The sequence below is a fragment of the Anabrus simplex genome, chromosome 3, assembly GCF_040414725.1.
Source record: "Anabrus simplex isolate iqAnaSimp1 chromosome 3, ASM4041472v1, whole genome shotgun sequence".
NCBI lineage: Eukaryota > Metazoa > Arthropoda > Insecta > Orthoptera > Tettigoniidae > Anabrus > Anabrus simplex.
In genome coordinates, this window is record NC_090267.1 from 58,143,871 (window position 1) to 58,168,714 (window position 24,844).

At 45.9% G+C, this 24,844-nt stretch overlaps 1 non-coding gene across 1 annotated transcript; it reads right to left on the minus strand.

The window, feature by feature from the left end:
• Positions 1 to 12,377: 12,377 nt before the first annotated feature.
• TRNAT-AGU (transfer RNA threonine (anticodon AGU)) lies at positions 12,378 to 12,451 on the minus strand. The gene has a single exon. It is a non-coding gene; the product is annotated as a tRNA-Thr (tRNA).
• Positions 12,452 to 24,844: the final 12,393 nt, after the last annotated feature.

Sequence of the window (24,844 nt, forward strand, 5' to 3'; positions counted from 1 at the left end):
TTTCTTGTTATTTAACAGACCTCAGTAGGTTGGGTATTTTACCCCTGTGTATACTTCCTTGGAGGACAGCTTAAAAGTGGAGTTTGGAGTGGCCTATGATAGGCTTGGATTTTAAGGGGAAGTTGCCCTTTCTTGAAAATTGTGTTTCTGCCTCAAGGAGGCTTTTGGGTGTAATTGGAAGCAAATGTTTCTGGCATGTTTGGGGGTTTTCGGCCCCTTTGTTATATGGTGTTCATTGTAAGGTTGGGCTCATTGCTCAAGAATTATGTTTCTGACTTTTGAAGCCCCAAATGGGGTACCTATGTAAATGTATTTTTCAATCGTGTTTCGGCTACTAAGTACCTGTTCTATTTGTTGTTACTTAATTTGGCAAAGAAAATATAACCTTGTTAAATTTTAAAATTAATTTCACTTTAGTAGCTTGAGACCTATTCACCACCCAGCACCTTCTTTCATGCCTAACTACCACCAAAACACGGTTACAAGTGGTAGCAGAGCGTGGTTGAATGGGTCTCAATTTAGCCCCTTTTGACGGCTAGACATTGTTTTGATCCGAACTCTAACTATTTTCCCAGTTGCTGGAATTTTTTGAGTTTTTCAAAATTGTTCTGTCACCATGCCCGGCCCTCGCGATGTTCTCCATCTTAATTATTTGCGCAAAGAGGAGTTGATCTATGAATTAAATATTAGAAATGTGCAATCTGGAGGCACGGTTGCAGTAGACACTAACAAGCTTAGAGAGTCCCTTGATTTGCCCATTTCCATCCCCAATTTGGGAGAGAAAGAAATTGACGATTCTCTTTCCACGATCATGGAGAATGTTACTGGGCTAGCTTCTGTAGTTAGTTTTTTTGATGAAAATGATCCGTCTCCGAATCAAATTAAGCGTGTGCAAGGCAGGCTATATCATTTTTCGAATAGGGTTAACGATCTGTTGTCTCTAAAACTGAATGACGTTCAGAGGAAGGAAGCTAGTACGCTCCTGGAAAATATTTCCGAATTATCTAGTAAGGTCACTCAATTGTTAACTGGGGAAGTTCCTCCCAAATCTGATCAACCCACCATAGTGAATTCTGGTAGTGAGGAAGCGCCTCCCAAGGGAGAAGTTAATAGGGTAACCGTTGCTGCTCAAACTATCCCTGCCCCATTGGACAACGAATCTGAACGTCGCGCATCATTGAGTAACATCCGTTCTGAATTAACTTCTTTGCCATTGAAGCCTTTACCTACTATGTCACCCGGGTTTAGCAGCTTGCCTCATCCATTGGCAATGTTGCTCAGAGGTATTTCTAAGTTTTCCGTTAATACCACCAGTGATGTCATTTCATTTTTAAGATTTCTAGTTGAATTTCAGGATCATGCCCTTGTGTTTTCTCTTTCTCCATGTCAAATTTTGCAAATTATTTATCCGTATGCTATTGGTATTCTCTCAGATAAAATCGTAAGAGCCATTGCCGAGCAATCATCTATTGAGGATTTCCATGCCCATTTGCTAGCTAATTTCATCCCGGCTAGGGCCAGGTCCTCCCTTATTCAGAAGTACTATTATCGTGTACAGCGTTTGGATGAAAACTTGGCTGATTTCATACAGGACATTAAGTTTTATACTAGGGTGTTTGCCCTTCATTTTCCTGAAGATCAGATTGTACAGGCTATTGTAGAGGGAATTTCACCTCCCTATAGGTCATATTTGTGTTTCGCGGCGTGCCCGCAAACCTTCTCTGAACTTGAAGCATTGGCCGTCTCAGCGGAAGGAGTTAGATACGCCGATTCTTTGCGTGTCGCGAAAGAACCCCCGCCTTCCTTTAGTAACACTCGGCCTCCACCTCGCCGACCAGTCAATCCCCGTAAATGTTATGCTTGCGGGTCGCCTGACCATCTGCGCAACAAGTGTCCGCTGATCAAGTCAAGTGGGACAAGGAATGGAGCCGGGTCATCACAAGGCTGTTTTAAATGTGGGGCTTTCTCACATATTGCCAAGAATTGTCCCAACTCAAATAGCACCCCCTCCTGCTCAACTTCTGGTGCAAATTCCACCTATGCCAATAATAAAAAGTGACTAGTGGCTGCGGCTGAGTCAACTAATTCTGCTTCCCAAGGCTCAGCCCCTGGCAAAAAGGTCGAGAATTCAGGGAACGATAAGTCTTCGAATACATCTTTTGAATGCCCCAAAGAGTGTCTTAGGATTGCGGCGGATACCCCCGCACCTGTTCCTTTTCTTAAGATTGAGTTAAATAACGAGCCTATAACAGCTCTCATAGATTCAGGCAGTGTTTGTTCGATTATTTCGGCTGAATGGTATTCTAAATTGAAATCGGTTTGTAAACTTCCTGACTATGTCTCTTCTCCTGTTCAATACGTATCGGCTAATTCATCTCCATTAGAAATTCTAGGTTCCCTACTGGTCAAAATTCGTATTGTTAAGTTTACATGGAAAGTTAAATTGTTTGTGGCCAAGCAATTGTCTTGCCCCATTATATTGGGAGCTGACTTTATTTCTCACACTGGTCTTGTGCTCGATCTCCAGTCTAGGTCGGGCACATTCAAATTTGCTTCTAGTTGTAAAATACCACTATTAAAGTGTAATTCTGTGTCATGTTCTTCTATTTCGCCTACCCAGGATGAGATGTTGTTAGACCTTAGACATCTACCTGAGGAGCAGGCTGATAGTATTCGCAAACTGTGTCAGTCGTTTCCCGAGGTGTTCTCTGATACTCTTGGTGTTACTGACCTTATTGAATACAAAATTGAGGTCACGGATTCGATTCCTGTCCGTTTTCCACCTTATAGGCTATCTCCACCTAAAATGAAGGCTCTGAAAGAAATTATCGACCAGATGTTGAAGGATGGTATTATTAGGCCCTCTAAGTCGGCGTATTCATCGCCTATTTTTCTAGTCCCGAAACCCCAAGGAGGCTTCAGGCCTGTCATTGATTACAGGGCTCTCAATCGGAAGGTGGTGTTGCAATCTGTGCCCCTTCCTGACCTTCATTCTTGTTTTTCATGGTTTCGTAAGGCCAAGTTCTTCACTATCTTGGACTTGAATCAGGCCTATAATCAAATTCCCCTTGCCGAAGAGTCTAAACACCTTACAGCGTTTGCCACGGACTGGAATTTATACGAATACAACCGCGTGCCTTTCGGGCTCCCCACGGGGGCAGCTGTGCTCACTAGGCTACTAGATAGGGTCTTCTCCGACATCAAATTCGAGTACTTATATCACTACTTAGATGATGTCGTCGTATTTTCAGAGACTTTTGAAGAACATCTAGATCATCTGCGAGAAGTTCTCGATCGCCTTCGTAAGGCTGGGTTAACTGTTAAGTTGTCCAAGGTTGCCTTTGCTAAGCCCTCTATGTCATTCCTAGGGCATATTGTGTCACCTGATGGTGTAGCAGTCGATCATTCTAGAACACAGGCCATTCGTGATTTTAAACCTCCCAAGGACATTAAAGGTATCGCCAGGTTCATTGGTATGGTGAATTTCTTCAGAAAGTTCATTCCTAACCTTGCTAATAGAGCGGCGCCCTTAAACCTTCTTCGTAGGAAAGGCATCAAATTCGAGTGGGGACCTTCTCAACAAGCCGCTTTTGAAGACCTTAAATTAGCTCTTTGTAATGCCCCTGTACTTGCTATGCCTGATTTCTCGAAGAAATTCATTGTCCAAACCGACGCATCGTCGTCAGCAGTAGCTGCAGTCCTTCTTCAAGAGACTGAACTAGGGAGGCGACCCATCGCCTATGCGTCTAGGACTTTGTCGGCTCAAGAAGCCAAGTATTCCATCTATGAGCTCGAAGGTTTGGCAGTCTTATTCGCCTTAGAGAAGTTCCGTCTCTATCTGGAACATGTTAAATTCGACCTGGAGACAGATAATCAAGCCTTAAGCTGGGTCTTAGGTAGGCCGCGGCGTACTGGTCGTATAGCCCGTTGGGCCATCCGTATTTCTGCCTTCCAATTCGATGTCAGGCATATCAGAGGTACTGAAAATGTTGTTGCTGATGGACTCAGCCGTATGTTTTCAAACGACGTTGAGAACCATGAACCGGTCGACCGTTCATCACCTCCCGAGTCCACACTATTTGATGTTAATGCCATTTTAACTGATGCCCCCATGCTCTTTAGGGATATCGAGAAATACCAACGTGAAGATCCGACGCTGGCTCCAATAATGGAAACTCTTTCTTCTGGGGAACATGTTGTCCCTTATGTACTGAGGAATTGTGTTCTGTGTTGCCCTTCGAGGCATGACAAGATGATGAAGGTTGTCGTTCCAGCTGTTCTTGTGCCTATGATCTTCAAATACTATCATGAGACCCCATTAGGGGGGCATCTTGGAATCTTTAAAACTCGTGAAAAGATTCGTGAAATGTTCATCTGGAAAGGTATGGACGGTGAAATCCGTGAACTAGTAAAGGCTTGTAAATCCTGTTTGATTAGTAAACCAACCATGTCCACCAAGGTAGGCCTCTTGTCTTCTCAGCAAGCGTCGCGCCCCATGGAACGCCTGTATATTGATTATGTAGGACCCTTCCCCCAGTCAAAGGGGAATGCCAACAAGTTCATCTTTGTATGCGTAGATGGTTTTACAAGATTTTCGTGGTTATTTCCGACTAAGCTGTCTACCGCTCAGTCTACAATTACTTGCTTAAATTCTATTTTTGCTTCTTTTGGTCCGTGCCAATATATTGTATCTGATAATGCTAAGGCTTTTACATCTAATCTTTTTCGTAAATTCTGTTTTGACTTGTCCATCTCTCATGTAACTACTTCTGCTTATTACCCTCAACCATCCCTGGCTGAACGGGTTAACCGTAATCTCAGGTCCGCACTTATTGCCTATCATCATGAAGATCATTCCAGGTGGGACACGTCCCTGCATTGGATAGCTTTTGCTTTGAATTCGGCGGTTCATGAATCTCACAAGTTTACTCCAGCTTCTTTGATGTTCAAGTTTGTTCCCAACTCGCCGCTCTCTAACCTCTGGTCTCTGAATGACATTCTACCCGAGACAATAGATCCGGATAACATTAAAGATCTTTGGAAGAAGGCTAAAGCCAATCTTAAAGTGTCTCATGAAAAGGTTAGGGAAAAGTATGATCGTGGACGGAGACCCACCACTTTGAAGGTAGGTGACCAGGTGATGGTCAAGAATTTTGTTCCCGCGGGCAAGCTTGCCCCCAGATTTCATGGGCCTTGTATAATTCTCGATTTTCTTACGCCAGTTACGTTGTTAGTAAGCAATCCAGCCACCGAGAGGATATTTAGGGTTCACCTGTCACAGGTGAAACCAGTGTAAATTTTGTGTCAACTTGCTTCATATAATTTGAAAGGAATATGAAGGTTATATTTTTTTTTTTTGAGTTCAACTTTTAAGGCTTTCTGCCCCTTCTATAATATTTTGGTCTTATATGTAAGCCTCGTGTAAAACCTTCCCCGATCCGTTAAACTGCCATTCTGTCCTTGCCTCGGCCATTACCACGCTCCCGTCTCCTGCTTCAATACACACTGTGGCTTGATTTGAGTAAATGCCATGGATATCCGCACGCCGCTGGCCCCTCAACCTCTCCACAAGCCTGTACCCTCAAAGATGATGATGGTCCAACACAATTCTGCCGCCAAGCTTTAATGTTTCAGTGCCCCCGCAGCCGCGCGGCGCCGTGCAGCTACTGGAGCAGAGGACGGGCCCCCTCGGCCCCAGCGAGGACGACGTGTGCACGGCGAGCCGGAGCTCTCCTCCCGGCCAAGGCTGATGTGCGGCGCACGACCTGCTACTTGCCCGCAGCCTGTATATGTTCACCGCGGGCGCGGCGTGCTTCAACACCTCTGCTCCCCTCATAGTGCGGGCGAGCGGTATCTCAGGGTACTTGAGGGGTCCGAGCGACCTTCTTTGGACGCAAGCAGCAACGGCCGGTCTGGCCATCCCACTTCATCTCCATCTACTACATGAACAGATACTATAAGTAATGACTACACTTGGGAATTCAACTGCAATATTTGGTGGACCTTGAAATTTTTTTTTCTTCACTTTCAAGCATAAAAAGTCATCTTCAGAAATTCAACTTCTACAAATATAAAGACTTTACTTCATCTGCAACAACAAATTTTGAAACCAAATCAACCCCAAATTAAGAAAATCTTATAAATTTTTTGGCAATCAATCTTCATACCCACAGCATAACTTGGACCTTGTTTCAAACTGATTTCATGTGTCATCCCTGGAGGAACTTTTGGGGGGGGAGGTCTGTACCGGGCGGTACACCTCCACTCCGCTAATTTAAAATGTGCGCCTGTTGAAACTCCTCTGCTGGAGGAAGTCCGAACTTTATTGACAGTATTAATTTTCTACCGTCTCAGAAGATGTCACCACGTGGAAAATTTTGAGTTTTTGAACTGTGTCATTTTTGATGTGTTTTTGTTTCGCTTGAAGTAAGAAGTGTGAACTTTCTCTTCTAGAGGACACTACTGAAGATCTACAATAGTGCAACCTAGTGCGGAGTCAAAGAACTATTTTTTTGGAGAAAATTTAATTTCAAGAGTTTGTTCTTTGTTAAATTTCTTTCTATCATTGTTTAAGTTGGCAATATTTACCCCTTTCTTCCCCTTGTGTTGAACCTAACCAATCCCGAATTTCTTAAATTAATTTCTATCCAATCAGATGTATCTTCCCCCAACTTGAATCTGTTGCGGGGTCCTACCCAATAAAGAGTTTGTGGGAGGGTGTTTTCTTTCCCCTAACGCCTAGAACCTTCCGCGAGAGGATATAAACTGCTGATTTTCGGGTCTCCGGGCCACTTCTGTTCCATCTTTCAGTGTGTTAAGTACATAGCAGGGGGCGGGAAGCGCCTCTTTCTTCGGCAGCGGTCAACAACAAGGTAATGGCCGATTAATAACTTCTTTCTTTGCTAGCTCAGCAGTTTAACTTTCGGGGCGGGTTCTAAGCGTTCAACCATGTAACCTTTTCCTAAAATGTAAAAACTACTGGTATCTATTCTATCTTTCAAACGACATATCGGGATAGAGAGTGCTTAACCCTCTCGAGCTCCCACTCACATCGTCTTGAGGTGAACTTATTTTTCTCAACCAATTATTCCGTAATGTAATGTAAATTGCTATTAAGTCACCTCTGTAGTATGGGATTAGCCCTTGTATTAACGGCCTAGTGCCAAGTAGGTCTTAAGCAAAGTGTATTAGGAGTGCAAGTTCGCCTCCTCTCAAATTGTATTTTAGAGGTCATGTATTAACTTTCTTGTTATTTAACAGACCTCAGTAGGTTGGGTATTTTACCCCTGTGTATACGTCCTTGGAGGACAGCTTAAAAGTGGAGTTTGGAGTGGCCTATGATAGGCTTGGATTTTAAGGGGAAGTTGCCCTTTCTTGAAAATTGTGTTTCTGCCTCAAGGAGGCTTTTGGGTGTAATTGGAAGCAAATGTTTCTGGCATGTTTGGGGGTTTTCGGCCCCTTTGTTATATGGTGTTCATTGTAAGGTTGGGCTCATTGCTCAAGAATTATGTTTCTGACTTTTGAAGCCCCAAATGGGGTACCTATGTAAATGTATTTTTCAATCGTGTTTCGGCTACTAAGTACCTGTTCTATTTGTTGTTACCTAATTTGGCAAAGAAAATATAACCTTGTTAAATTTTAAAATTAATTTCACTTTAGTAGCTTGAGACCTATTCACCACCCAGCACCTTCTTTCATGCCTAACTACCACCAAAACACGGTAACAATAATCTTTTATGAAATTTTAATTCATATCTCGGCCTTGTAGTTAGACCCATTCACCCCGGCACCTTCTTCAACCTCTGCTGATCCACCAACCCCCGTAACAGCCTTATTAAGGTACAGTCCCAGTATTTGCCTGGTGTGAAAATGGGAAACCACGGAAAACCAATTTCAGGGCTGCCGACAGTGGGGTTCGAACCCACAGATAGTTTTCATGGCGACGATGGGATAGGAAAGGACTAGGAGTGGGAAAGAAAAGACCGTGCTCTTAATTAAGGCGCAACCTCAGCATTTGATTGCTGTGAAAATGGGGAACCACGGTAAACCACCTTTAAGGCTGCGACACCCACTATTCACTCACTATCTCCCGAAGGCAGGCTTCCACCTGCGCGTCCCTAACCACACTGCCACTTGCTTAGTACAAGAGAAAGTGATTAGCCTTGACAAGAATACAATCTAATCATCTAACTGCCTGGGACCACTCGCATCATAATATTAGTTTTACCTCTCGCTAAATAGTTTTACGATTTTCTTAGACGCCGAGGTGACGGAATTTCGTCTTACAGGTGTTCTTTTATGTGCCTGTATATCTACTGCCACGGGGCTGACGTACCGGTACTTGAGTACGTTCAAATACCACTGGCTCGGCCAGGATCGAACCTGCCAACTTCAGCTCAGAAAGCTAGACCCTCTAATGCGTAAGCCACTAAGCTCGGTAAAAGAGTCTTTAACATTCATTCAATCAATCAATGAACGTTTATATTCCAAGACGACAGATGTTAAAAATTTGCAGGAATTTTACGATAAGATCGCTATAAAATGATGTAAACCATCCATCTTCTTCTTCTTTATCTGTTTACCCTCCAGGGTTGGTTTTTCCCTCGGACTCAGCGAGGGATCCCACCTCTACCTCCTCAAGGGCAGTGTCCTGGAGCTTTAGACTCTTGGTCGGGGGATACAACTGGGGAGTATGACCAGTACCTCGCCCAGGCGGCATGATTAGCTGCCACCCCCGGAGGCCCGGGTTCGATTCCCGTCTCTGCCACCAAATTTGGAAAGTGGTACGAGGGCTGAAACGGGGTCCACTCAGCCTCGGGAGGTCAACTGAGTAGAGGTGGGTTCGATTCCCTCCTCAACCATCCTGGCAGTGGTTTTACGTTGTTTCCCACTTCTCCTCGAAACAAATGCCGGGTTGGTACCTAACTTAAGGCCACGGCCGCTTCCTTCCCTCTACCTTGTCTATCCCTTCCGATCTTCCCACAAGGCCCCTGTTCAGCCTAGCAGGTGAGGCCGCCTGGGCGAGGTACTGGTCATCCTCCCCAGTTGTATCCCCTGACCAAGAGCCATCCTGGGAGTGGTTTTCCGTGGTTTCCCACTTCTCCTCCAGGCAAATACCGGGATGCTACCTAACTTAAGTCCACAGCCGCTTCCTTCCCTCTTCATTGTCTATCCCTTCCAATCTTCCCATCCCGACGCAAGGTCCTTGTTCAGCATAGCTGGTGAAGCCGCCTGGACGAGGTATTGGTCATCCTCTCCAGTTGTATCCCCCGGCCCAAAGTCTGAAGCTCCAGGACACTACCCTTGAGGCAGTAGAGGTAGGATCCCTCGCTGAGTCTGAGGGAAAAACCAACACTGGAGGGTAAACAGATTAAGAAAGAAAGAAAGAAAGAAAGAAAGAAAGAAAGAAAGAAAGAAAGAAAGAAAGGAAGGAAGAATTCTCCTTTCTCTAATAGAATGTTTGTCCTCTTGAATTCAAATTTTATCTTCTCATAATGATCCTTCCCACTTTTAAAAACTTCATACTAGCTTATTCGTCTGCTAATGTCACTCTACGCTATCTCTCTGCTGACAGCTCGGAGCATTCCTCTTCGTCAAGCTGTTCTCCTTAGTCCCTAGTCTTCCCTGCTTGAAGTTTGCAATATTTTCGTAACATTACTCTTTTGTGTCCGCCTTGTGGTGTGGAGGTTGGTGTGATTCATGGTTCTCGCACAAAATTAGAAAAGTGGTACGAGGACTGGAACGTGGTCGACTCAGCCTGGAAAGGTCAAGAGAGTCGACGGGGTTCGATTCCCACATCAGCTATCCTCGAAATGTTTTTCCGTGTTTTCCCACTTTCTCTCCAGGGAACTGCTGGGATGGTACCTAACTTACGGCGACGGCCGCTTCCATCTCTTCCTTGCCTATCCTGTCCAATCTCCCCGTTCCTCACTAGGCCCCATTTCACCATAGCAGGTTAGGCCACCTGGGCGAGGTACTGGTCCTCCTTCCCAGTTGTATACTCGACCAAATGTCTGACGCTCCTGCCTCAAAGGCAGTGTCTTGGAGCGTGAGACTTTTAGTCGGGGATACAATCGGCGAGGAGGACCAGTTCGTCGCCCAAGCGGCCTGACCTACATCTAACAAAAGTTTAAGACCACTACCCTATTTCATATAATAATTTCCTGGTCTTATAATTTTGTTAGTAATCTGTTGGTGAATATTCTGTACATAGTTAAGACACTTATGCATCTAAATATGTCATTAGAATTGTGATATGATTTTTATTTTATTAGTTATGATTTTTTATTACTTTGATGTAACTGAAAAAATCCTACACTTTTAATTCTGGAAAAATTTATTAACTTTAAACCGTCTTGTTTATGTTAGTAGTAATTTTTTTTTCAGTATTGTGTGGGGTGTAGAATCGTACTGACACAAGAAAAAGAGATCTCAAACATGTTCCTGTCGTTTTATAATTTTTTTTTGTACTTTAAGCGAACCTTTAAAAAGTTAGTAAATTCTGGCATTTGGTTAAATAACAATAGCGAGATAGCTGATTGAGCCAACGAGACCGAACTTGCATGAGTAGTTAGTTCATATTCTCCTCGACAGATGGGATATAACAAAACCTGCTACGACCCCGACCTTGAAGGGGAAACTAGTTTCTTGATACAAGTGACAAGAACAGGTAGTGGATATTTCGCAAACTGTGAAAATGGGGAATAAACGGTGTCAGAGACATTGAAGTGGCAAATAATTGGAATGAAAAGATGCGGAAAGTCACATAGAACAATCGCATTAGATTTGGGTATAAGTAAGACTTGTGTAACGAACACAATAAAAAAATTTGAAGAGGGAGGTGCAGTGGCTGACAAATTACGCAGTGGCCGACCTCGAGTAACATCTGTGCGCGAGGGCAGAATCATTTGCAAAGCTTCGAAGATGAACCGGAAGTTGTCTTTACTTTCACTTAAGCGGGAATTCGAAGACTCTACAAATAAGAACGTTTCAGCAATGACCATTTCGCGCCGCCTAAGGGAAAAAGGACTGAAATCATACGTTCCACTAAAGAAACCATTGTTGAACAACGCACACAAGAAGAACAGAAGAAACTGGTGCAGAATAAAGAAAAATTGGTGCATGGAACATTGGGGCAAAGTTCTGTTCAGTGATGAATCGCGATTCCAACTGTACAGTTCCAGAAAAGTGCAGGTTCAGAGGACGGCAACGGAGAAATTTCTCCCACAATGCATGGTGCCAGCTGTTCAGGGAGGTGGGGGTTCAGTCATGATCTGGGGTTGCATGTCTGCACAAGGTACCGGAGTATTAAGATTCATCAATGAAACAATGAATTCAGAACGGTACATTGAAACCATGCAAGAAAACATGCTGCCATCCGCCCAGAAACTTCACGGTGGATATTTCGTTCATCAGCAAGATAACGCTCCATGCCACAAATCAGCTACAACAATGGAGTGGTTTGAGAGAAAGGGCATTACATTGTTGGATTGGCCAGCCAGAAGTCCAGACTTCAATCCAATTGAAAACCTCTGGAACATCATAGGCCTTTGTGTAGCTGCAAGGAAACCAAGGAGTGTCCAGGAACTTCGTGAGAAGATTTAAATTTTTGTTACCAGATGACTTGAAAATTCTAACCCAAAATTCAAAATTTTTGGTAAAAGTGTTCTTCAACCTCAAATACATGGCGAAAATTATAAGGAGCATTAAACTGTAGTGTTATATGTAGAATAAAAGTAATTTTCAGTGAGTAATTGAATAAAAAAATAATTTTGTTTAAAACATGATTTCGTAATTTTTAGTCCATTTACATGGTCCAGGGAAAAGTAAAACAATGTGGCCACTGACCTTAAATATCTGAAGAAAACTTTCAGTAGCATTAGACGATAGTGCCAGACATACTATAAAAGTGATTTTATTTAAAAATAGTCCTATTACTTTGTTGTTTTTAAAAAAGTAGATCAACTATGAAGGTGGTCTTAAACATTTGTTAGGTACTGTATGCTGAACAGGGGCCTTGCGGGGGATGAAATGAAATGGCGTATGGCTTTTAGTGCCGGGAGTGTCCGCGGACATGTTCGGCTCGCCAGATGCAGGTCTTTTGATTTGACACCCGTAGGTGACCTGCGCGTCGTGATGAGGATGAAATGATGATGAAGACGACACATACACCCAGCCCCCGTGCCAGCGAAGTTAACCAATTAAGGTTAAAATTCCCGACCCTGGCGGAAATCGAACCCGGGACCCCTGTGACCAAAGGCCATCACGCTAACCATTTAGCCATGGAGCCGGACTGCGGGGGATGGAAAGATTTAAAGGGTTAGACAACTCAGGGGGAAGAAAGCGGCCGAGGCCTAAGTTATGTAAAAACTAAAACGAGGCACCGCAGGGATTTGAACCCCCGATCTCTTGTTTACTAGACAGGTGCTTTAACCAACTAAGCCACGGCGCCGCTGTATGGCGGTGGTGGCCTAATGGATCCGTATGGAACCAGCAAGAGAAAGTGATTACCTTCGACTTTGCAAGAATACCATCTAACTGTGTCCAATCGCAGAAAAGTCCGTATCAAGGAAAGAACTAATTAATTAATCAATCAATCAATCAATCAATCAATCAATCAATCAATCAATCAATCAATCAATCAATCAATCAATCAATCAATCAATCAATCAATCAATCAATCACCACTGATCTGCATTTAGGGCTGTCACGGAGGTGGCAGAAACTTTATCAATAGTTTACGTACCGGGCGAGTTGGCCGTGCGATTAGAGGCGCGCAGCTGTGAGCTTGGATCTGCTAGTTAGTGAGTTCGAGTCCTACTGTCGGCTGCCCTGAAGATGGCTTTCCCATTTCCACACCAGGCTGTGAGGCTATACCTTAATTAAGGCCAAAACCACTTTCTTCCGGCTCCTAGCCCTTTCCTATCCCATCGTCGCCGTAAGATCTCTCTGTGTCGGTGTGACGTACAGCTCATTAAAAAAAGTTAATTGAGAAGTGTTATTTCTCTTCAACTGCCACTCATCTCCGCTAGATGGCAATATCACTGTTATTGCATTTAGAAACCCATCAATGATAGGTTCTACAGCTAATATTCTGTAAAGAGTACCACGTGGACGACATTCCTAAATACAGACTGGCCTTCCACTTGAGACTGGAAACCATGCCTAAGATCGTGAATTGGTACCGGGCTTGCCAGTCCTTCAGCATGTTTTTCAAGATGACATTCCTGGCTTTGAGGGATGGCAACAAAGTCGGTGGCCGGTGGTTGCAGAATGGGCTTCAGTTGGTCCGACGGCTCTGCACTCCGACGGATCAACCGAGCAGAGGAGTAGCCACGGCTCTACCGTGCGGTAGATCATTCGGGATACGGAGAGTCTGGTCCCGATCATCGGCTGTCCTGAGGATAGTTTCCCGCGGTTTTCCATTCTCCTGCACTAAGGCGAATGCCGGGACAGTTCCTAGTATAGGCTACGGCCGGCAACCCTCTCACCTTCTCCGCACATCTCCTTCACCGTAACAAATCTCCTGGCCTGAGAGACGGCGTCACCGTCTAGGGGACCCGCCTCCCCCTCCAGGGGAGGAATGAAAACATTTGAGTAGTTGTCACTGAGTAGGTCGGCGAATGCAGAGTCGGCTTTGGCCGTACCGTTGGCTACAACTCCTCACTCCGACCGACCAACCGAGCAGACTGAGCTTGGGCTTACCGGTGCTCGCCTCTACTGTGGCTCTACACCCGTAATATTAAAATAAGCGTTTTGATAGACAGGGCTGGAAGGAGGAGCATTGCACGGTGTTGCCACATTCCTGCATTCCTTTCTCCTTCCCTTCGCTCCAGCTCACTTGTTCGCTCCTTCAGACCGATGTGTTCTGTAACTCGGAAGTGACAGGTTTGGCAACTCCAAGCAACTCGACCCGGCCAGCAGGCTTATCTCCATGACAACCGCAATGGATCCCCCACGTTTCCATGGCAACCATACCCTCTGCTCCCTTCTCCCCAACCAGGCAGGCAGTAGGCCTAAACCGACCTCCCTCTAAAAACTGTCAGAATTTATGTTTCAATATTACGACTATACACCTCTGTATTCGGAAGAGGGGCTGGTCTAGTGCTGGGATAGGAGGCAGCCCTCCGAGTGATTCAATTGATTGTAGCAATTGAAGGGATCTACCGGTACTGGCGGTATTTCTGCGGATGATAATGGATCACATCATTCTGGGAATGGTGCGTCCGGATCAAGGTAAAAATAAATACTACAAAAACTTAGGTAATTCCTTTCTTTCACCAAGCGTCGGCCTAAATTTCGTCATCTTACTATTTGTACCAGGGGTACATCTTCCGTGGCGACCTAACTGCGCACCTTCTCTAAGGCCATCTACGTCAACAGACTTGAACTTGTGAACTCCCAGAAACTTTCGTCTTCTACAGTTAGATGTCTCTACCATCGATTTGCTTGCGCACCCTCTTGGAGTAGAAACTAACTAATTGATAGAGTAATAAATCGTTTTAGAGTTGGCAAACCCATTTCTGAGGATTGTTTTTTCGTGTGTGTGTGTGTGTGTGTACCAAAGTTTTCAACAGTTCAGCTGGTTCCTCCTCGATTGTAATCAACCTATCAGATGCTGGTAAATATGATATCTAGCCAATTAAATCGGGGGTGTGTACAGGAATCCAGCCAATCAGCAAAGTGTTCTGGAAGCTTCCCCGTACGGCACTATAAAATCAGGGCACTTTAATGCAGTCTTGTCTAAATTGCTCCAGTGCTGAGGAGTGCGACGTGACGTGAGCCCAGGAGGTAGGGGCGAGGTCCGCTTGAAGAAGATCCAGCAACACAAGGTAAATTGCATAATTTATCTAACCGTGTGATGGTGCCTGCGAATCGTTCGAGGGGAAGGTTTGAGCCGATTTTTCTTTTAATGTAACTTTTTAAACGGGTGGACTCAATGTAGGTTTATTGGCGAAGTCTGAGGACTCCGTTTCTATTCCCTAATGAGAAATATGTAATATAAGGGAAAGAAGAGTGCTGACCCTCTTTCGTTTCGCATTCAACTTGGCATTGGATAACTAAAACTTTCAAGCTGAAAATGTTGTAAATCTTGTCTTGGCACAAATGTTTGTCCTTTAGTCATATCGGTGTAGTATAGGATTAGCCTCTGTATCTTCGGACCGTAAGCCCACGTAGGGTTTTAGAGATTTATATAAGGAGAGCTGGTGTTTCGCCTCGTTGCTTTTTGTTTATGGCCGGTTTTGTGCAACCTTTTCTTTTTACGATTAGGGCCACGTAGTATGGGCAATTATGCCCCTGTTTATTCATTTCAGAGTGTAAATATTTCGTTGTGTTAGTTCCCTTTGGGAACAGTGACTAATAAAACTGTTGAGCAATGGATAAGCCCACATCGGGACAACTATGCATGGGCATTTTAATGAGAGGTGGAATTTTTACTGTGTCAAAAGAAACTCTTTGCCTCTGCGAGGCAAGATTATGGTATTTTGGAGCTCAGACTCCTGTGTAATGTAAACGCTAGGAGCAAACTTTGCTCTTGTAAAATATTTGTACCCACCCGGAGCAATAATGCTCCTCTATATGTAAATTAAAACTTGTTAACCATCTCAAGTTTTGTACCTGATTCAGGACTTCTAAGTCTCAGACATTTTTTTTGTTGACAAGATCATTAATAAAATTTTCTATTGTTTGTTGTTCATTCACATTTGATCTCTCTCTATTTTAAACAGAACAAAGGAAAGAATTAAAATTTCCAAATTTGTTATATTAAAAGTTGCTCTAAGTAATTCCTTGTCTAGCCATTCCTATTCCTCTGTGAGCCACGAAAACTCCGTAACAGTATTAATAATGTCACACTGTCTTGGACCAACAAAATTAACTCTCTCAGATTAATTATGGACCGTGGTTTGTCCTGGAGACATAATATAGAACAGTCCTTACAACTAGCTACTGTGCTGGTGGTTGCTCTGAGACGTCTGCTAGGGAATAAATATATCTCTACAAATATTAAGACAAATATTTGCCTAGCATGTGTCAGGCCTAACCTGCCGCATGATTGTGAAGCCTAGGGCTATATTCAAGAACTTTACTTTCAAAATTATAACATATTCAAAACAGGTCACTAGGAATAATAACTGAAGGCCCTAATAAAAAAATACGAACCGAACTTCGTATTCCGCTTATTAGATATCAGGTAAACCAAATAGTAAAGATGACCAAGTCTAGAATCCTCCTAAACCACTCAACCGACCCTGACATCTTATTCTTAAAATGGGTCGTAAGGACCAAGAAGTCGAACACATCTTTCAAACACCGCGGCCTTGGCTTACTTATGACCTGTTTTGAATAGGAAATCTAAATTGTTTCGGCCTTTCCCAAATTCTGAACCATTTTCTCTCAAACAAACCTCAAAATTAAACCGCTGAAAGGGGCCGTTTGTTAAGAAGGGAGGTTTTCCATCCACCCCCCCCCCCTCCCACACTAATTAAATGGTAAAACTGAATTAGCGATGAGGGGGTTTCTTCTCTGACGGAAGCCAAATACCGCCTCTCCGCCAGATCGATTTTCCCCCGCCAGTGTAACTTATTAAACAGAGATTTTTCCGGCGCATCGGGTATTCTTGGAAACAGATGAGAAAGGGCATAGTTTTCGCCGTCATTTAACTTCCCCTCACAAAAAAATAAAAAATACTGTGGATGATGGCAGAGGTACCTATACGGAGAACGGCGGAGGAAACGGAGCGAACGTGCTCTGCTCAATCCAACATTCAGTTGCTGCGTGTGACGGGTGAACTTCCTTGCACAGCTAACTTAACTGTGCAGGTAATGCCACGAAAATCATCAGTTTTTGTACCTTTCTCGACGCAGAAGGAGATCAGAATAAATTTGCCAAATGTGAATTATGTGCTCGTTGTTTTTCAATGCGAGGTGACACATCTAATATACAAAGACTATTTTTTTTCAACCTCTGATCGGTCGCGAAATTAAAACTACAGTGAGAATCTGATGAATCATTGTGCAGATATGTTGCGCAATGCGTCTCTAGTATTCCTGTTGGCCGCGTCACGTCGCACTTGTCATTTTTGAGCATGCTGTGAGCAGGCAAACATGCCTAGAACAAGGGTCTCCCGATAAGTGTGAAGTGCGTGCTGTCATTCGATTCTTCATGCTGAGGGGTGCTAGGACATTTTCTCGAATCACCTGATCCTCTTGCTGAACAAGATCACTGGTAGACACTCTCTTTTTTTTTCACTGACCGCCTGCATCATGAACGTCTGTACGTCCTGCTCTAAAGTTCCTGCACCATCGCCGCTCTTTGCTGTCATCGTACACATTCCTCATTCGTCGATGCATTTCTGCTGCATTGTACCCCTCAGCATGAAGAAATCGAATGACAGCACGCCCTTCACATTTGGCGGGAAACTCTATTGTCCTAGGCATGTTTACGTGCTCACTGACGCGCTCAGAACAGACAAGTGCGACATGACGCGGTCAACGGGCATACTAGAAACACTGCGCAACACATCTGGGCAACGATTCTTCGGATTCTCATTGTGGTTTTAATGTCGTGACCGATCGTAGGTTGAAAAGAAATAGCCCTCGGATATGACCATTTAAAAAATCGTAAACAATGTTTGGAACTAACAAGGTGTACGCCATAGGCGGTGAAGAACAAAAGTGCTTGAATCGGAATTTGGCTATGTTTGTTTCTGTAGACTTGCAAAGTAACCTTCAAGATGAAGGCTTCAGGAATCTTGTTTAAGATTTGAATCAGAGGTATGAATTACCATGACGCCGGACTCTGTCTGAGGTTGGTAAAAAATGAACTCAGATTGCACCATTTATGGTACCGTACTTAAATGAATTGCCAGCTATTACATTGATCGGTACCAATATCATATTTATGTTGTCGTAGGGAATTTTAGAAGCATTAGATGACGACGTTCGTAACAATCTAAACGTGGAACTGGCAGCGGAAAAACGTGCAGCTTGCTTTAACGACTGATTGTTGGACATCCAGTAGACAAGACCCCGTACATAACTGTGACTGCCCATTTTATATCAAAGCCATCAAATGCACTGAAGTCTGCGTGTCTGGCAACGGGAATTCTTGAAGGAAGTTATACCGCGGAGCATATTACTAACCGCTTGTCAGATAATATACGCATGTAATAATTTTTTCAGTTTAAAGCCAAGATCAGGACTATAATCCAAAGGCATGATACGGAGGAGACAGCAGCAGAAAGCTCTGCATCTTTGGAAGAATGGCCTGTTGTAAACAGACACGAAGGCAGAGGATATCTCTTAGAATCTTTGGATAATAACCTGGCCCAGAAGCGACGTGTTGCGAAACCTACGTCGAATACCACGATCATCCTAAAGCCACATAGGAACCTGGTTGTCGATCTCGGTTCGGTTCAGTTCCCACGAACCAAGTTCGCCGTTTTTTGCCTGTGTGTGTGTGGAGGTTTAACGAAGTTTGCGACGAACTTGGTATTCCATCGGGGAAAATATATTTTGTTCGGTTCTCCGCCTGGCTCAGGGCATTCGCCTGTGTGTGTAGAGGACACGAACCTTGCTCGACATTTTTTCAGTGGAGATGTTCGCTACTAAGCTCGGAACGACTCACTTTACAGTTGTTTGTGTTTACAGAGTTTTCTTCACTCGCTGATGAAATATCTCATAGGGCTGTGGTGTTTTGAGCATCATACCACGTACATAAAATGATCAAACTGTGCAATTAATTGGAAAGATGTATATATTTAATGGTAGGCCATTCTAAATTAGTATGCTTATATATAGAAATTTTAGTTATCTATTTCATATTATCATCTCATTTCTTTGTATCACGGCAATAACGAAATCTGAACGAGTGAAGTCTTGAGTAAGGTATTACAACATCACCCGTATGAATAACTTGCAGTAAATTTCCAGTAGCCCGAGGTCAGGTGACCGGACACACCATGCTAATTTTAGCCTTTATCAGGGAAAGGACATCATCGAGATTGCAGAATTACTTAGTCCCGTCAACTCCCACTTTTTGAAGCTGGCTACCTGACGCTCACGAAGCCCGCGAAGTTCCAACCTATGTAAATGAATGTTACGAAACAAGATGATGGATATACAGCGATGGAAAGGAGAAGGGAGAGAACATCAGATCTTAATGGACCATGTGATATGAGAGATGGAGGGAGATTTGAGAGCCTATGTATTTCAACGACAAGAGCTCAAAAAGGGCGGAAGGTCTTAATACGAGAACACCTCAGCGTCTGATGGTCATAATGATGGAGGAACGATGTCTTTCTCGTCGTTCTCATTATACGAGGAAAGCAATTATAGATAACAAGAGGAGGTTCTCCGTTTAGTTTACACATTCACTTCACATCTGAGTAGAATACTACACAAAGTTACACTCATTGAGAACTGGCTATCTCAATGACTTGTATAGAACAGGAGGTGTCTTTGTTATATCTTTAGTTACGCTACATTTCTGTAATGCGGAAGAATACAAGTGTACCGGGCGAGTTGGCCGTACGGTTAGGGGCGCGCAGCTGTGAGCTCGTATCCGGGAGACAGTAGGTTCGAATCCCACTGTCGGCAGCCCTGAAGATGGTTTTCCGTGGTTTCCCATTTTCACACCAGGGAAATGCTGGGGCTGTACCTTTATTAAGACCATGGCCGTTTCCTTCCCATTCCTAGGCCGTTCCGGTCCCATCGTCGCCATAAGACCTCTCTATGTCGGTGCGACGTAAAGCAAATAGCAAAACAAAAGAGTACAAGTGTATTCTCTCCATGATATTGAAATGAGGGCTCATTACCACATTATGTAATTAGTATTATAGGACGTGTTAAAGTCAGAAAAGTCATTGTCCAATTAGTGGGCAATGCACGAATCTGAAATAAGATTGGTATTTACTACGAGAGATGACAACAGTAGTACGAGAGGACCATCAAACAACAGCTCCTACATCGAATGTGTCCAGGTATCAGAATCTACAAATGGTGAGCTAATGGCATAAATTACTGCAAGTCTCCGCGTGACAGTTCATTTGATTAAATTTTATTTCATTTAATTTTCCTCTTGCTTCCGTAAGTTCAGTTTTTGCAAGTACGTTATCACGTTTATCATCCTAATAAATCTTTATTTTAATTGGTACTGTCATAATTTTTTTAATGATCGTTAGTTTCCTAGTTTGTGTGTACTTAATGGTTAGTGTTCTGTCACCCCATCTCTGGGAGCATCTAGAGTCTCATTACTTATTAATATTAATTATCAATTATTGTCTTCAAGCCATAAGTTTGAAGGCTGGCGCCCAAGAGAGATTGTTTATGGAGAGTGAAATGAGCGAGTATTTACTTATATTGACATTAAGGTGACCCGGCACGTCACAGTGCTAAGTTTATGAACCCTTCTTTTCTGAACGATTTTAGTGAAGGCTATCGGCAGGAACAGTGAAAAGTGACGAAGCTTTGAATTACATTCTGCTCATGACTCGCAAGACCATTCCCGGTGCTGACGTTAAGTTTCTCAAAAACAGAATTTAGTCATTGAAGCAGAGTTTTCGAAGAGAACTGAGAAAGGTAAAAGATTCCATGAAATCTGGTAGGTCTGAAGAGAGCGTTTATATACCACGATTTTGATACTATGACACCCTGTCGTTCATCGCCTATCACGAGGTGCACAATACTTCAACATTTCAAGGCGAAGTGGAAGCTGTGGCCGAAGGAATTCAACATGAAAGTCAGGTAAGAAATTCCCGAGATTTTTTTGACTTTTTCTTAACAAATCACATGTTATTATGACAGTGATAAATACTGTAGACCCCACATTTCAGTGTAGGTACATTTCACCCGAACTATGCAATAACACTCAATAAAAATACGAAAATTTAAGCAATATTGATATTTACTTAAGTTTTGTGGTTTACTTGATAATATAGCTTATAGACTGATAAGCAGATAATAAAAGACATGTTTCATTAAGAAACAAGAGTAACATCGAACAACTCATGTCGACCACATTCAAAGGGAAAATGACTTTTTGGACGATCCGTTGTTGGCATTTCCCTCTACTGTGTGTGAAAAAACGACGCTCAAGACTTTAGTTCGCCGAACCGAGATTGGCGAACCAGATTCCTATGTGTGTAGGGCGCTTCTCAAGCAGAACATGGAGTTAGAGCCAGAGCACCAGTTGACTGACCCTGGGCTCAAATGGAGAACCAACCAAATCCGCTTTATGAAGCAGCAGTACTCCATTCCTACCGCTCCTTTCCTTGCACACCGGTTATAGCGAAGGAGGCGGAGGCGACGGAGGTAATCGGAGATATCGATTCATGTTGCGCAAACAACTGCTCCGCTCCCATCCCTCCTTTCCCAACTCTAGACTGGTCCCTACGATCAGCTGTCCTGAGAATGGCTTTCCGTGGTTTTCCATTCTGCACTAAGGCGAAGGCTGGGGCAGTACATAGTATAGGTCACGGCCACCAACCCCATCACTTTTTTCCGAACATCTCGTTCACCAAATCCCGAAAACCGTAAAAATAGGCTGGTTAATGGGACGTAAAATCAATCCTTCGCCGAATAAAACTTCCGTGGCCCGAGAAACGGTGTTACCGTCTAGGAAGTGGGAAGTGAGCGGCTGTGGCCTGAGAGACGGTGTTACCGTCTAGGAAGTGGGAAGTGAGCGGCCGTGGCCTGAGAGACAGTGTTACCGTCTAGGAAGTGGGAAGTGAGCGGCCGTGGCCTGAGAGACAGTGTTACCGTCTAGGAAGTGGGAAGTGAGCGGCTGTGGCCTGAGAGACAGTGTTACCGTCTAGGAAGTGGGAAGTGAGCGGCCGTGGCCTGAGAGACAGTGTTACCGTCTAGGAAGTGGGAAGGGAGCGGCCGTGGCCTGAGAGACAGTGTTACCGTCTAGGAAGTGGGAAGTGAGCGAAGGGAGCGGCCGTGGCCTGAGAGACAGTGTTACCGTCTAGGAAGTGGGAAGTGAGCGAAGGGAGCGGCCGTGGCCTGAGAGACAGTGTTACCGTCTAGGAAGTGGGAAGGGAGCGAAGGGAGCGGCCGTGGCCTGAGAGACAGTGTTACCGTCCAGGAAGTGGGAAGGGAGCGAAGGGAGCGGCCGTGGCCTGAGAGACGGTGTTACCGTCTAGGAAGTGGGAAGGGAGCGAAGGGAGCGGCCGTGGCCTGAGAGACAGTGTTACCGTCCAGGAAGTGGGAAGTGAGCGAAGGGAGCGGCCGTGGCCTGAGAGACAGTGTTACCGTCTAGGAAGTGGGAAGTGAGCGAAGGGAGCGGCCGTGGCCTGAGAGACAGTGTTACCGTCTAGGAAGTGGGAAGGGAGCGGCCGTGGCCTGAGAGACAGTGTTACCGTCTAGGAAGTGGGAAGTGAGCGGCTGTGGCCTGAGAGACAGTGTTACCGTCTAGGAAGTGGGAAGTGAGCGGCCGTGGCCTGAGAGACAGTGTTACCGTCTAGGAAGTGGGAAGGGAGCGGCCGTGGCCTGAGAGACAGTGTTACCGTCTAGGAAGTGGGAAGGGAGCGAAGGGAGCGGCCGTGGCCTGAGAGACGGTGTTACCGTCTAGGAAGTGGGAAGTGAGCGGCCGTGGCCTGAGAGACAGTGTTACCGTCCAGGAAGTGGGAAGTGAGCGGCCGTGGCCTGAGAGACAGTGTTACCGTCTAGGAAGTGGGAAGTGAGCGGCCGTGGCCTGAGAGACAGTGTTACCGTCTAGGAAGTGGGAAGGGAGCGAAGGGAGCGGCCGTGGCCTGAGAGACAGTGTTACCGTCTAGGAAGTGGGAAGGGAGCGGCCGTGGCCTGAGAGACAGTGTTACCGTCTAGGAAGTGGGAAGTGAGCGGCCGTGGCCTGAGAGACAGTGTTACCGTCCAGGAAGTGGGAAGGGAGCGGCCGTGGCCTGAGAGACAGTGTTACCGTCTAGGAAGTGGGAAGAGAGCGAAGGGAGCGGCCGTGGCCTGAGAGACAGTGTTACCGTCTAGGAAGTGGGAAGTGAGCGGCCGTGGCCTGAGAGACGGTGTTACCGTCTAGGAAGTGGGAAGTGAGCGGCCGTGGCCTGAGAGACAGTGTTACCGTCCAGGAAGTGGGAAGGGAGCGAAGGGAGCGGCCGTGGCCTGAGAGACAGTGTTACCGTCTAGGAAGTGGGAAGTGAGCGGCCGTGGCCTGAGAGACGGTGTTACCGTCTAGGAAGTGGGAAGTGAGCGGCCGTGGCCTGAGAGACAGTGTTACCGTCCAGGAAGTGGGAAGGGAGCGAAGGGAGCGGCCGTGGCCTGAGAGACGGTGTTACCGTCTAGGAAGTGGGAAGGGAGCGGCCGTGGCCTGAGAGACAGTGTTACCGTCCAGGAAGTGGGAAGTGAGCGGCTGTGGCCTGAGAGACAGTGTTACCGTCTAGGAAGTGGGAAGGGAGCGAAGGGAGCGGCCGTGGCCTGAGAGACAGTGTTACCGTCCAGGAAGTGGGAAGGGAGCGAAGGGAGCGGCCGTGGCCTGAGAGACGGTGTTACCGTCTAGGAAGTGGGAAGTGAGCGGCCGTGGCCTGAGAGACAGTGTTACCGTCTAGGAAGTGGGAAGGGAGCGGCCGTGGCCTGAGAGACGGTGTTACCGTCTATGAAGTGGGAAGTGAGCGGCCGTGGCCTGAGAGACAGTGTTACCGTCTAGGAAGTGGGAAGGGAGCGGCCGTGGCCTGAGAGACAGTGTTACCGTCCAGGAAGTGGGAAGGGAGCGAAGGGAGCGGCCGTGGCCTGAGAGACGGTGTTACCGTCTAGGAAGTGGGAAGTGAGCGGTCGTGGCCTGAGAGACAGTGTTACCGTCTAGGAAGTGGGAAGTGAGCGGCCGTGGCCTGAGAGACAGTGTTACCGTCTAGGAAGTGGGAAGTGAGCGGCCGTGGCCTGAGAGACGGTGTTACCGTCTAGGAAGTGGGAAGTGAGCGGCCGTGGCCTGAGAGACAGTGTTACCGTCTAGGAAGTGGGAAGGGAGCGGCCGTGGCCTGAGAGACAGTGTTACCGTCTAGGAAGTGGGAAGGGAGCGAAGGGAGCGGCCGTGGCCTGAGAGACAGTGTTACCGTCTAGGAAGTGGGAAGGGAGCGAAGGGAGCGGCCGTGGCCTGAGAGACAGTGTTACCGTCTAGGAAGTGGGAAGGGAGCGAAGGGAGCGGCCGTGGCCTGAGAGACAGTGTTACCGTCTAGGAAGTGGGAAGTGAGCGGCCGTGGCCTGAGAGACAGTGTTACCGTCTAGGAAGTGGGAAGGGAGCGGCCGTGGCCTGAGAGACGGTGTTACCGTCTAGGAAGTGGGAAGGGAGCGAAGGGAGCGGCCGTGGCCTGAGAGACAGTGTTACCGTCTAGGAAGTGGGAAGGGAGCGGCCGTGGCCTGAGAGACAGTGTTACCGTCTAGGAAGTGGGAAGGGAGCGAAGGGAGCGGCCGTGGCCTGAGAGACAGTGTTACCGTCTAGGAAGTGGGAAGGGAGCGGCCGTGGCCTGAGAGACAGTGTTACCGTCTAGGAAGTGGGAAGGGAGCGAAGGGAGCGGCCGTGGCCTGAGAGACAGTGTTACCGTCTAGGAAGTGGGAAGGGAGCGGCCGTGGCCTGAGAGACAGTGTTACCGTCTAGGAAGTGGGAAGGGAGCGGCCGTGGCCTGAGAGACAGTGTTACCGTCTAGGAAGTGGGAAGGGAGCGAAGGGAGCGGCCGTGGCCTGAGAGACAGTGTTACCGTCTAGGAAGTGGGAAGGGAGCGGCCGTGGCCTGAGAGACAGTGTTACCGTCTAGGAAGTGGGAAGGGAGCGGCCGTGGCCTGAGAGACGGTGTTACCGTCTAGGAAGTGGGAAGGGAGCGGCCGTGGCCTGAGAGACAGTGT